The sequence below is a fragment of the Apium graveolens genome, chromosome 7 (genome assembly GCF_009905375.1).
Source record: "Apium graveolens cultivar Ventura chromosome 7, ASM990537v1, whole genome shotgun sequence".
In the NCBI taxonomy this organism is placed as follows: domain Eukaryota; kingdom Viridiplantae; phylum Streptophyta; class Magnoliopsida; order Apiales; family Apiaceae; genus Apium; species Apium graveolens.
In genome coordinates this window covers 199,492,233-199,501,894 of record NC_133653.1, presented here as the reverse complement: position 1 = coordinate 199,501,894, position 9,662 = coordinate 199,492,233, and the positions used below count along the sequence as shown (strand labels likewise).

The window sequence follows — 9,662 nt, the reverse complement described above, 5'->3', positions numbered from 1 at the left end:
ATCTCAGAGATATCGATAAGTCAAAATGCGTATAGAGATCTCAGAGATATCGACAAGTCATTTCTGTATTAGAGAACTCAGAGATATCGACAAGTCAAAATGAAGACTTAAAGATCAGAGATATCGACAAGTCATTTCCACATGCAAAAATTTAGAGACCTCGACAAGCCAAGTTCACTTATAGAGAACTTAAAGACCTCGACAATTCATAACACTTATAGACAACTAGAGATCTCAATAAGCCATTATACTTATCGAGAGGTCAGTTCTATATAGATCAAACTGGAGATCTCGATATGAAGTTCAAGTACAGAATACAGAAAAGTTAAATATTCAAGATTATCATTCATCAAATGATCTAATCAGTTAGAATAAAAACTCTACAAAAGCAGCTTGAAGAGTACAAGATCAAATGCCAAGATTAACTGACAAAAGAAAGTCACAGATGCATAGGATTTGCAAAGATACACTAAGCCAGAAATGAAAAGCTTTAAAGATAACTGAAATTAGGGTTTAGTACATTCTATTGCATGATGTGCAAACCTGTGTTTACTAATCTACAAAGTAAACACTGGTCCTTTGCTTTTAATTTATATCAAACGGATCTAGAATTTCTTGTGACTCTCTCAAGGAAGAAGCTGAGTTCTTTACTTACAAGGAACCCAGGATTTGTAGCAAGACACTAGCTTAATTTTAATACAAAATTAAGTGAGTTTTGAAATATTGTGTGCACTATTTTATTTCAGTTAACATAGTATTACTGCATTTCTAATCTGCTTTGTTAACCAAGCAACTAACTTTCAAAAAGCCTTCAAAATATCCAAAACACATTCACCCCCCCACCCCTATGTTGTATTCATTACCTAACAAGTGGTATAAGAGCAAAATATAAAAGAAAATAGATTAAAGATCTTGAAAGAATGAATACATAGAAGATTGGCAGTATAAAGATATCAGCCTTTGATAAGACTAACTACACATTATGGAAAAAGAAGCTGATATTGTTTCGAAGAATGGCCAACCCATTATATGTTCAGATTCTCAAAATGGTCCTTTCACTCCCATGGAAAGAGTTGATGAATCTACAGATGGAGACATGGTCATTCCAGCTTATTATTCCCCTAAATATCCTTCAACATACACATACATTGAAAAGGGAAAAGTTTCTCTTGATAGTGGTCTGCAATTAATTTTGATAGGGTCATTTAACAATGTCATGTACAATAACATTGACAACTGTGACACAACCAAATAGATGTGGGAGAAAATAGAGATTCTCTGTGAAGGCACAGAGGAAGTTAGATCCAACCAAAGGAGAATACTGGTGACTCAGTATGAGGGTTTCATGGCTAAATATAAAGAAAGTATAACTGATATCTTTGAAAGATTCAACAAGATGATTAATGACTTGATGTTTCATGACAAATACTATGAAGCTGAGGAAGTTAACTTGAAGTTTTTTTCTCACCCTTCCTGATCATCTAGAACAGAAGATTTTAGCTATAAGAGAAGGAAAAGACTTGAGCAGAATGACACTGGAGGTTTTTTATGGCATATTGAAGACCTATGAACTGGAAATGATTCAAAGAAAATATTTAAGAGCTGGTCAATGGCACATTGTTGCGGAGAAAGTGCACTAGTTGTTAATGACATCCATTCATCTGATGATGAACTAGAAGTCCAGACTCTAGCTACTTCAAGTAATGAGCCAAAGAACAAGGAACCATAGAAGCAAGTTATTCTTAAACTGGAAGAGGATGAATTCTATACCATGGATGAACTGGATGAGTTAGATCAGTCCATGGCTTACTTATCAAGGAAATTCTCTAAGATTAGAGTAAAGGAGCCAAATTTCTTAAAAAATAAGGGACATACATTCAACAAGGACAACAACTGGAAGAAAAAGACACAATACAATTCTCGCAACAAAAATGGCTACAAAAAGGATCTGTTCACAGGTCAAAGATCAGGTGCTTCAATTGAGATGAATTGGGCCATGTTGCTACAGAATGTAGGAAGCCAAAGAAGGTGAAAAAGGACAAGGCATATCTTCAATTTGAAGCAAAGTATGGGGCTCTTCTAAGAAAGCAACAGGGTAAAACTTATATTTCAGAACGAAAGAGTTGGGATGATTCATATAATGATGAGGAGGAAGTAGAAAACTAGGCACTCATGGCCTTGGAGCAAGGAGAGTCATCCTTATCAAAAACAAAGGTACCAACTCTTACCACCATTAATTTAAATGAAAGTCAATATAAGGAAACTGTTGAAAAGATGAGCGTAGAAATATTCCACATCCATACTAGCATGGTAGAAGCTACTGAGGAAGTTAGTAGGTTATCAAAAGCTAATGAGAAGCTTGAGAGTGAGAAATAAAATTATGATCTACTGCTTGTGGAGCTTCAGACATTCAAGCAAGAAAATGAATATCTAAAGAACAAGCTCAAGTGTGCTAGTGAAATTGAAGTTGTGTTAAGAGAAAAGATAAAGAAGAATGAGGTGAAACTGAAGTCATTTCAGTTAGTGGTCAGTACTATGAGAAGAACAAGCCATGTGCTAACATAGCTATTGGCTTGGATTATGATGCAATGAACAGCAACAGGAATGTTGAAGGTGATAAGGGAAAAACAACTGTAAGTGAAGATGTCCCAGCTATGCTGAGAAAGGTTGGTTCTCCTATGTTCAAATTATGTGAAGTAAATTTTAGTGAAGAAGAGTTGATCATAAAGAAAGAAATTGCTGATGAGGACAATAAAAAAATGTATAGAAGCAACTCCAACTTCAAAAGCTGAGAATAAGCCCATGGTTGATCAAACCCCTAAGATGCCAATCAAGGAGATTAAAACTGAGAATGCAGGAAAGAAGAAGAAAAACAGAAATGGAAATATTGGGATAAACAAAAGCAATAACTTTGCATATATTGAAGATGCTCCCAAAAAACAGTGTCAGAAATATGGCTCTACAAATCATCTAACTCACCATTATAAAAAGGCTGTTAGTGAGCCAAAATTACGAGCATGCAAATATGACGAAGCAAAAGCTAATGCTCCTTACTCATTATGTGACAAGTTTGATTGCATAACTTGCAACATGAAAGTAATGAAAAGTTACCACAAGCTGAGAGTAGATCTTGAGAAAGTTAATATTGAGTCCTCGACTAAAAAGGAAAAAGCACATCAATTAATGAAATCCATTCTTTCTGAATCATCAAATACTACTTCTATCAAATTTGTTAACAAGAAGAAAGAACCCAACATTTCTTGGGTTGCTAAACACACTTAATCCTTATTGTGTGCAAGGCCAAATGAAGAAAGTTATATGGATCATAGATAGTGGATTCTCGAGACATATGACAGGTGATATGGCCCTGCTATCATAATTTAATGAGATGGATGGCCCATTAGTGACTTTTGGAGACAACAACAAATGTTTCATAATGGGATATGGCAAGATAATTTCTAGAAATATTGTCATTAAAGATGTAGCATTGGTAGTTGGTCTTGAGGTGAATCTCCTGAGTGTCAGCCAATTTACAGATAGAGGATTTAATGTTTTATTTGATAAAGGAGAATGCCTAATTATCAATAAAAAGACTGGTGAAACTGCTTTGAAAAGAGCAAGCAAATGAAGCTTATTTGTTGCAGACTTGGATTCAGCAAATAAGGATGGCATTTATTGATTCTACACCATGGCATCTAAAGAACAAAGCAAGTTGTGGCTTAAAAAGCTCTCTCACTTGAATTACAAGGAAGTCAATACTTTAGTTAAAAAAGAGTTAGTGAGAGACATGTCAAATCTGGAATTTGCTCAAAATGAGGTCTGTGAGGCTTGTCAAAAAGAAAAAATGAAGAAATCAAGTCACAAGAGTAAAACTGTGAATTCCATAAGTGCACCTTTGCAACTTATTCACATGGACTAATTTGGACCAGTTAATGTCTTATCAATTTCAAGGAAGAAATATGCACTTGTGATGGTGGATGACTACTCAAGATACACATGGGTAGAATTTATGCATTCTAAAGATGAAACTCCACACATCATAATTAAACATATCAAGAAGATTGAGAAATAGTCTGAAGATATGTTAGTCCCTAACAATTCAACAAGAATTACAGAAGGGGGGTTGAATGGAATTTTTGAAACTTTTTCGCAAATAAAGGTCTTCTAACTTAAATATATATATATATATATATATATATATATATATATATATATATATATATATATATATATCAGTGTGAATTGATTTGCAGAGTGCCGAATAATAACTTGAAAAGAATCAAAACACAAGTAATTAAAAACACAAATCTTTAAAAACTTTCTGGTGGATTTGAATGTATCCACCAGAGATATATAATATATCAAGAGAACTTTGTGTAGCAGTTAGCTCACAGCTGCTTACAACTTATAACAACTAAGATTGCAGAGAAATGCTAACAATACAGCTTACAAATGTTTCTTTATTTTTTTTTTGCTTTGTTCTTCTTTTTGTTCTATTTGTTACTTCTTGGTTTATATAACACCAGGATTACAAAGTAATAAGAAAATATATTAAGACAAAAACTATCTAGTCTAATATTATGCTGCTTCATTACTCTTTTCCAGCATCTTTGAATATCTTCATAATAGCATGGAAATGGCAATACTTCTTTGTTCTCTAAAATCCAGTTGAATAGGCTTCCACATTCCATTTGCATACACTCGACGCATGTGACTGTGTTGTCACTGTCAACTGATGTTTGAATTGATTATCCGTCAGGTACACGATCATTCGTCAGCTTTCCTAGTTAATCATCCATCGAGTAGCATTGTTGTTTATCCGTCGGGTAGCTATGTGGCACATGACTTCACTTCATTTATACAGAATTACAAGACATCATCTATGTATAATTAATCAACCTATTCTGCATATCTAGTTACAGTCAACATGACTTGAGTACTACTTACAGAATCTAAACAATGTGTATGCACTACACCATAAATGACCTATCACAACCCTCTTTTGACAAATGTTACCTAAATATGTTACCTTAGGTATGCTACTTATGAGCTAATATAACATTGTATTTTTTATGTTAGCTTAGCCAACAACTTGGTGTTGCATTAGTTACAAAGTGTTACAAACATGGATAAATGTTACCTTAGAGTATTAAAAAGAAAAATATAATACTATTTTAAGATTAAATATTAATTTTACAAGAATTTGAGGTGATACACGAATTAACTTTAATAAAGAAGATACATGATGATTTACATATTTTCTCCATAAATAAAATTAAAAACGGAATTTTATAATACTAATTAAATTCCCAATTTAAAGATGTCTTAATAAAAATAAATATAGAAAAATCTACCTCCACTATCAATATGAATATTTATAGATATTTTTTTAAAATAAAAATATTAAATTCTAAATCTATGATATAAAAGTAAAAATTTACATAAACACAATTATTTATTTACTGAAAAATAAATAAATACTCATTTATTACCATTTCCATATGTAACTACATGGAATGGAATACATAAAAAAATTCAAACACGACGCCCAATTTTTTTTATATGAGCGGCTAATTTTTAGGTAAAAGCCGCCCAATTTTTCAGCCCCTTTCAAGTTTTTCAACCCACAGAATCTCCTTCTCACTCAAATTGTTCACTCGTTACCCTCTCTCTAGCTGGTAACAAGATGCGCTCTCTATTCTCTTCTTATGTTCTCATTTTTTTTTCAATTCTCTTGTTTATCTCATTCTGATTCTCTTCTTTTTTGGGTATTTTCCTTCCTCATTCATACTTTCATTCAAATGGGTTGAAATGAGTTTTCCAATTAGAGATTCATTTGTCTCTCTAATTCTCACCCTGGCTTCAAATGGGTTCTTCAACTAGAAATTCAATTCGCTTCTTCAAGTCTCGTATTTCGGTTTTCTCGGTTTCTGCGGATTCAGATCTTTTCGAGTAAATTGGGGGTTCCTGATTTTGAGTTCTCACTTAGGTATTTATTTATTTAAATTTCAATTAATCAGTTTCTTATTTTTTATGTAGGTAAAAGATATGCTAAAAAAGTCCATGATTGCTGAACATGAATTGGGGTTCTCACTTTGATTTAAGGTAAGTTTCTCGTTTATTTTTTTCTGAGCATTGTAACGTGGTTTCTATGAGCGAGATATATATGGATATGTTTAACTTATTTTTAATATCAATTTGATTTGATTTTATTGATGGGTATTTTACACCATCATTCCCTCCTTCCTCATGTTCCATCAGGGACATCTTTTTTGAAGAAAGTGATTCCTGATCAGAAATCCAAAGATTTGCATCAGCTTCCAGGTTCAGGATAGAGTTCATTTGGCCAAGCTGTGCTGAACGGTAAGTTTGTTAATCCAATATAGGCTGCCAATAATTTGGATATTTATGAAGTTTGATTTTGTTTTCATACTGATTTTTAATCCTCTGATTCTCTACACTTTGTTTTACTAATTAACTTTTGTATGTCCTTTTCTCTTTAAACTCTTGTTATCGGAACTTTCTTCAACCAAATGAATGCTTCTTTGCTTTAAGGCTTATTCACCCTTGCTATAGACGGATGCATCTTGCAGTCAATCTTGATATTGCATATGTAGTTAATCATATTGTCCTCAGGTTCCATTCTTTAAATTCCTATTTTTAAGGATAGTATCGGTGTGCCCAATTATATACATCTCCGTGCTAAATTCTTATTTAAGCATCTCACATCTTAAAGTCTTGGGCGCCAAACATTGTTTTAATAATTTAATGTCATTTTATGTCATGTAGCTGTAGGTATTAATATTTTGTGTGGAGTTGGTATACTTTCTACACCTTATGCAGTCCAACAAGGATTCTATACATCTTAGAATTAATGTTTTTCGACTTGGCTGATTCTACCTTCTCCCAATGCATCCGTATACCATAGTTTGTACACATGCCAGTTAGTTTTAAATATTTCCCATGAGCAATAATTTATTTCAGGTTGACATCCCAGTCGAAGTAAGTACCTCAGATTGTACATCATTAAACTAACATACGTGGAAAGAGTGACAACAGAGGTGTTACTTCTAAAATGATGACGGGATTGAGTTAGTACAGATAGCTACACGATGTTTACAATATGAGGCTCGAGATAGGCCAAGTGCTAAATCTCTTGTCACTGATCTCGCTTCTCTATCAAAAGAAACAGAGGTCTAACTCAATCACAGCTCAACTATTTGAGTATTATACAACAGTGTCTGATACAGAGTTCGTGACAGGTTGCGTTTAATATTTTGCTCAGCTTAATAATGCTCCTATGAAGAAGGTATATATTGTTGATCTATATTAGTGTTTTTGTGTGTTTAGTTTTATGTAATTTGTAAAATTCTCGAATTTGTTTGGAAAAATCTCAAAATGGGGCTCTAATTTGAAACAGAAATTACCTTATTCATGTAAACAAAATCAAATAAAAATATATAATCATTCTGTCACATGACAATATAATATAAAATAATAATAAATTTTTTTTTAAAAAAAGAAGAAGTTATAAACCCTCCCGTTGATAAAGGGACTGTAGAAGGTGAAGAGGAGAAGGGCGGTGGCAGAAGAGATCAGTGGATCCACAATTTGGCACATCTCTATATTCTCATCAGGTATATTCTATACACACTCTCGCGCACACTCTTCTTATACATATATATATATACATGTATGTATGTGCATATATGTATTCATATTTATCGATTGAGGTTTGTAAATTATTCAATCTTTACTTTTAATCTGTATATATTTTACACATATCGTTTTCCTATTTATGTGTCTTTAGTTTTGAACAACATGTATATAATGCAAATCATTGTTCACTATAGTGCCATAGTAAGTCCTTGTTTTCTAACTCTAGTAGTTTTGTAATGTTGTTTTTTTATGTCTTTTTTTATTAGCCAAGAACAATTCAATTATTTTCTTAGGAATTGTTATGATTATATATTGATATACGCCGTATTTATGATGGAGATTTGTAGGATTATTTACCTCCCTTTTTTTTGTTTTTTCTTTTCTTTGAATTTGAATGTCGAAAGTTAGCCTGCAGTTTTTCCGTATACTGGTATTCAACATGTGCACGAGCTTGCCTGGAAAATAGCTTCAGTTGCCATGGGAGTTCCTACTGCACTTGTCAATGATGATGGAAAATTCAGGTAGATTAATTTTTGATGCTAAGGATTCTTGATGCCTAGGAGCTCTACTTCATTCTTTTCTTTTGTTCAGTTGAGTTTTTAGATGGCACAAGCATTTATTGTATGTTTCCTTTTGGCAGATCACAACGTTGTTAGTAAAACACCTAGTTCCATCTTACCTACTGGATGGACTTTATACTTGAGATCATTGTACAACCATCTGATATAGACGCCCTTTGATAACTGAAGGAGGAGAGAGTCTTCACGTGATCCCTGTTTATTTATGCAGTTTTATTTATTGAAAACTTAAGATACCTGTCTAATATAAATAGACAGGGATCATATTATCATGGAGTTTGAGCAGCATTAGAAGTGGCAGAGAAAAACATGCTTCTGCAAAGGTTGGCGATGGTATGGAGCTGCAGAGTTGATGCCTTGGGTAAAATTTCACAGATTTCACAGATGTCACGCAAGTTTAAAATTGTAGACCGTGGCCACATTATCAATTCATGTTATTGGAAATAGGGATATCTTCAAGCATGAAGATTTTTAGCAAAGTGTGGCCACATTATCAAATCCTTTTATATTTTATTTCAGGAATAGTGTGGTTATCGTTCTTGTAGACTTGTGCTTGATGGTTTGTTTAAGTAGTTTAGCTTAGTTCTTTTGTGATCGGTAATCTCTTTGGTTGGTTTGTATAAATCGTATTGTTGCATTAATGATTTGGTAATTTGGGATTGTATATATTCCAATAGTGCATTTTCATTTTTTTCTGGTTAAAGTGTTACATTAGATTTTATAAAGTGTTACATGAGGCTGTATAAATGTTTCACTAGCTTACATACAAATATTATAGCAGCTCCCAAAGTGTTACCCTAGGAATAAAAATGATACCACCAAAAAGTGGGACCCCCTTGCCACATCATCATGCCATTACAACACAACACTGGTCCCACTATGGGCCCCCTGTGGGCCCCACTTTTTTAAAAATATTTTAGGACTCTAAGGTAACATAAAAAACAAGTTACAACTGATCTCTCTTTCTGTTGCATTAGCAAGCTAAGGCAACATATAAACAAGTTAAAACATGATGTTGCCTTAGGCACCAACGATGTTACCTTAGACCCCTAAGGCAACATGGAAAAACCTATCTTTAAGAAAATGTTATCTTAGCTTAAAAGTGGGGCAAGAGTAACATATTTAACCCCTAATGCAACGTTTTTTTGGTGTTACAGTAGGCATTTTATGGTGTAGTGATGCATAAATATGCTACAGACTTATTGTTACACAAGCTACTCACTCGATGGATAGTAAATCATCATCCGTCGGTACTACAATCCTTATCCATCGAGTGCTACATATTTCACTTAGTAAAATCTACTAAGGTGTTTTGTTAATGAAATCATCAATCAAGTTCACAAAATATTCACAACAATCTCCAACAATTTATGTCTACTGGAATTATAGTCATAAACTAAGAGAAACTTGATGATAACAAAACAC

At 33.2% G+C, this 9,662-nt stretch overlaps 1 long non-coding RNA gene across 4 annotated transcripts; it reads left to right on the top strand.

The window, feature by feature from the left end:
- Positions 1-6,258: 6,258 nt before the first annotated feature.
- Positions 6,259-8,932, top strand: LOC141672533 (uncharacterized). 4 transcript variants are annotated; one of them, XR_012555584.1, is made up of 4 exons: positions 6,259-6,363; positions 6,985-7,637; positions 8,075-8,180; positions 8,300-8,932. It is a non-coding gene; the product is annotated as an uncharacterized LOC141672533 (long non-coding RNA). The 4 variants fall into 4 exon arrangements; XR_012555585.1 differs by having other exon boundaries at positions 6,259-7,309; positions 7,553-7,637; XR_012555583.1 differs by having other exon boundaries at positions 6,259-7,637.
- The last annotated feature ends 730 nt before the right edge of the window (positions 8,933-9,662 follow it).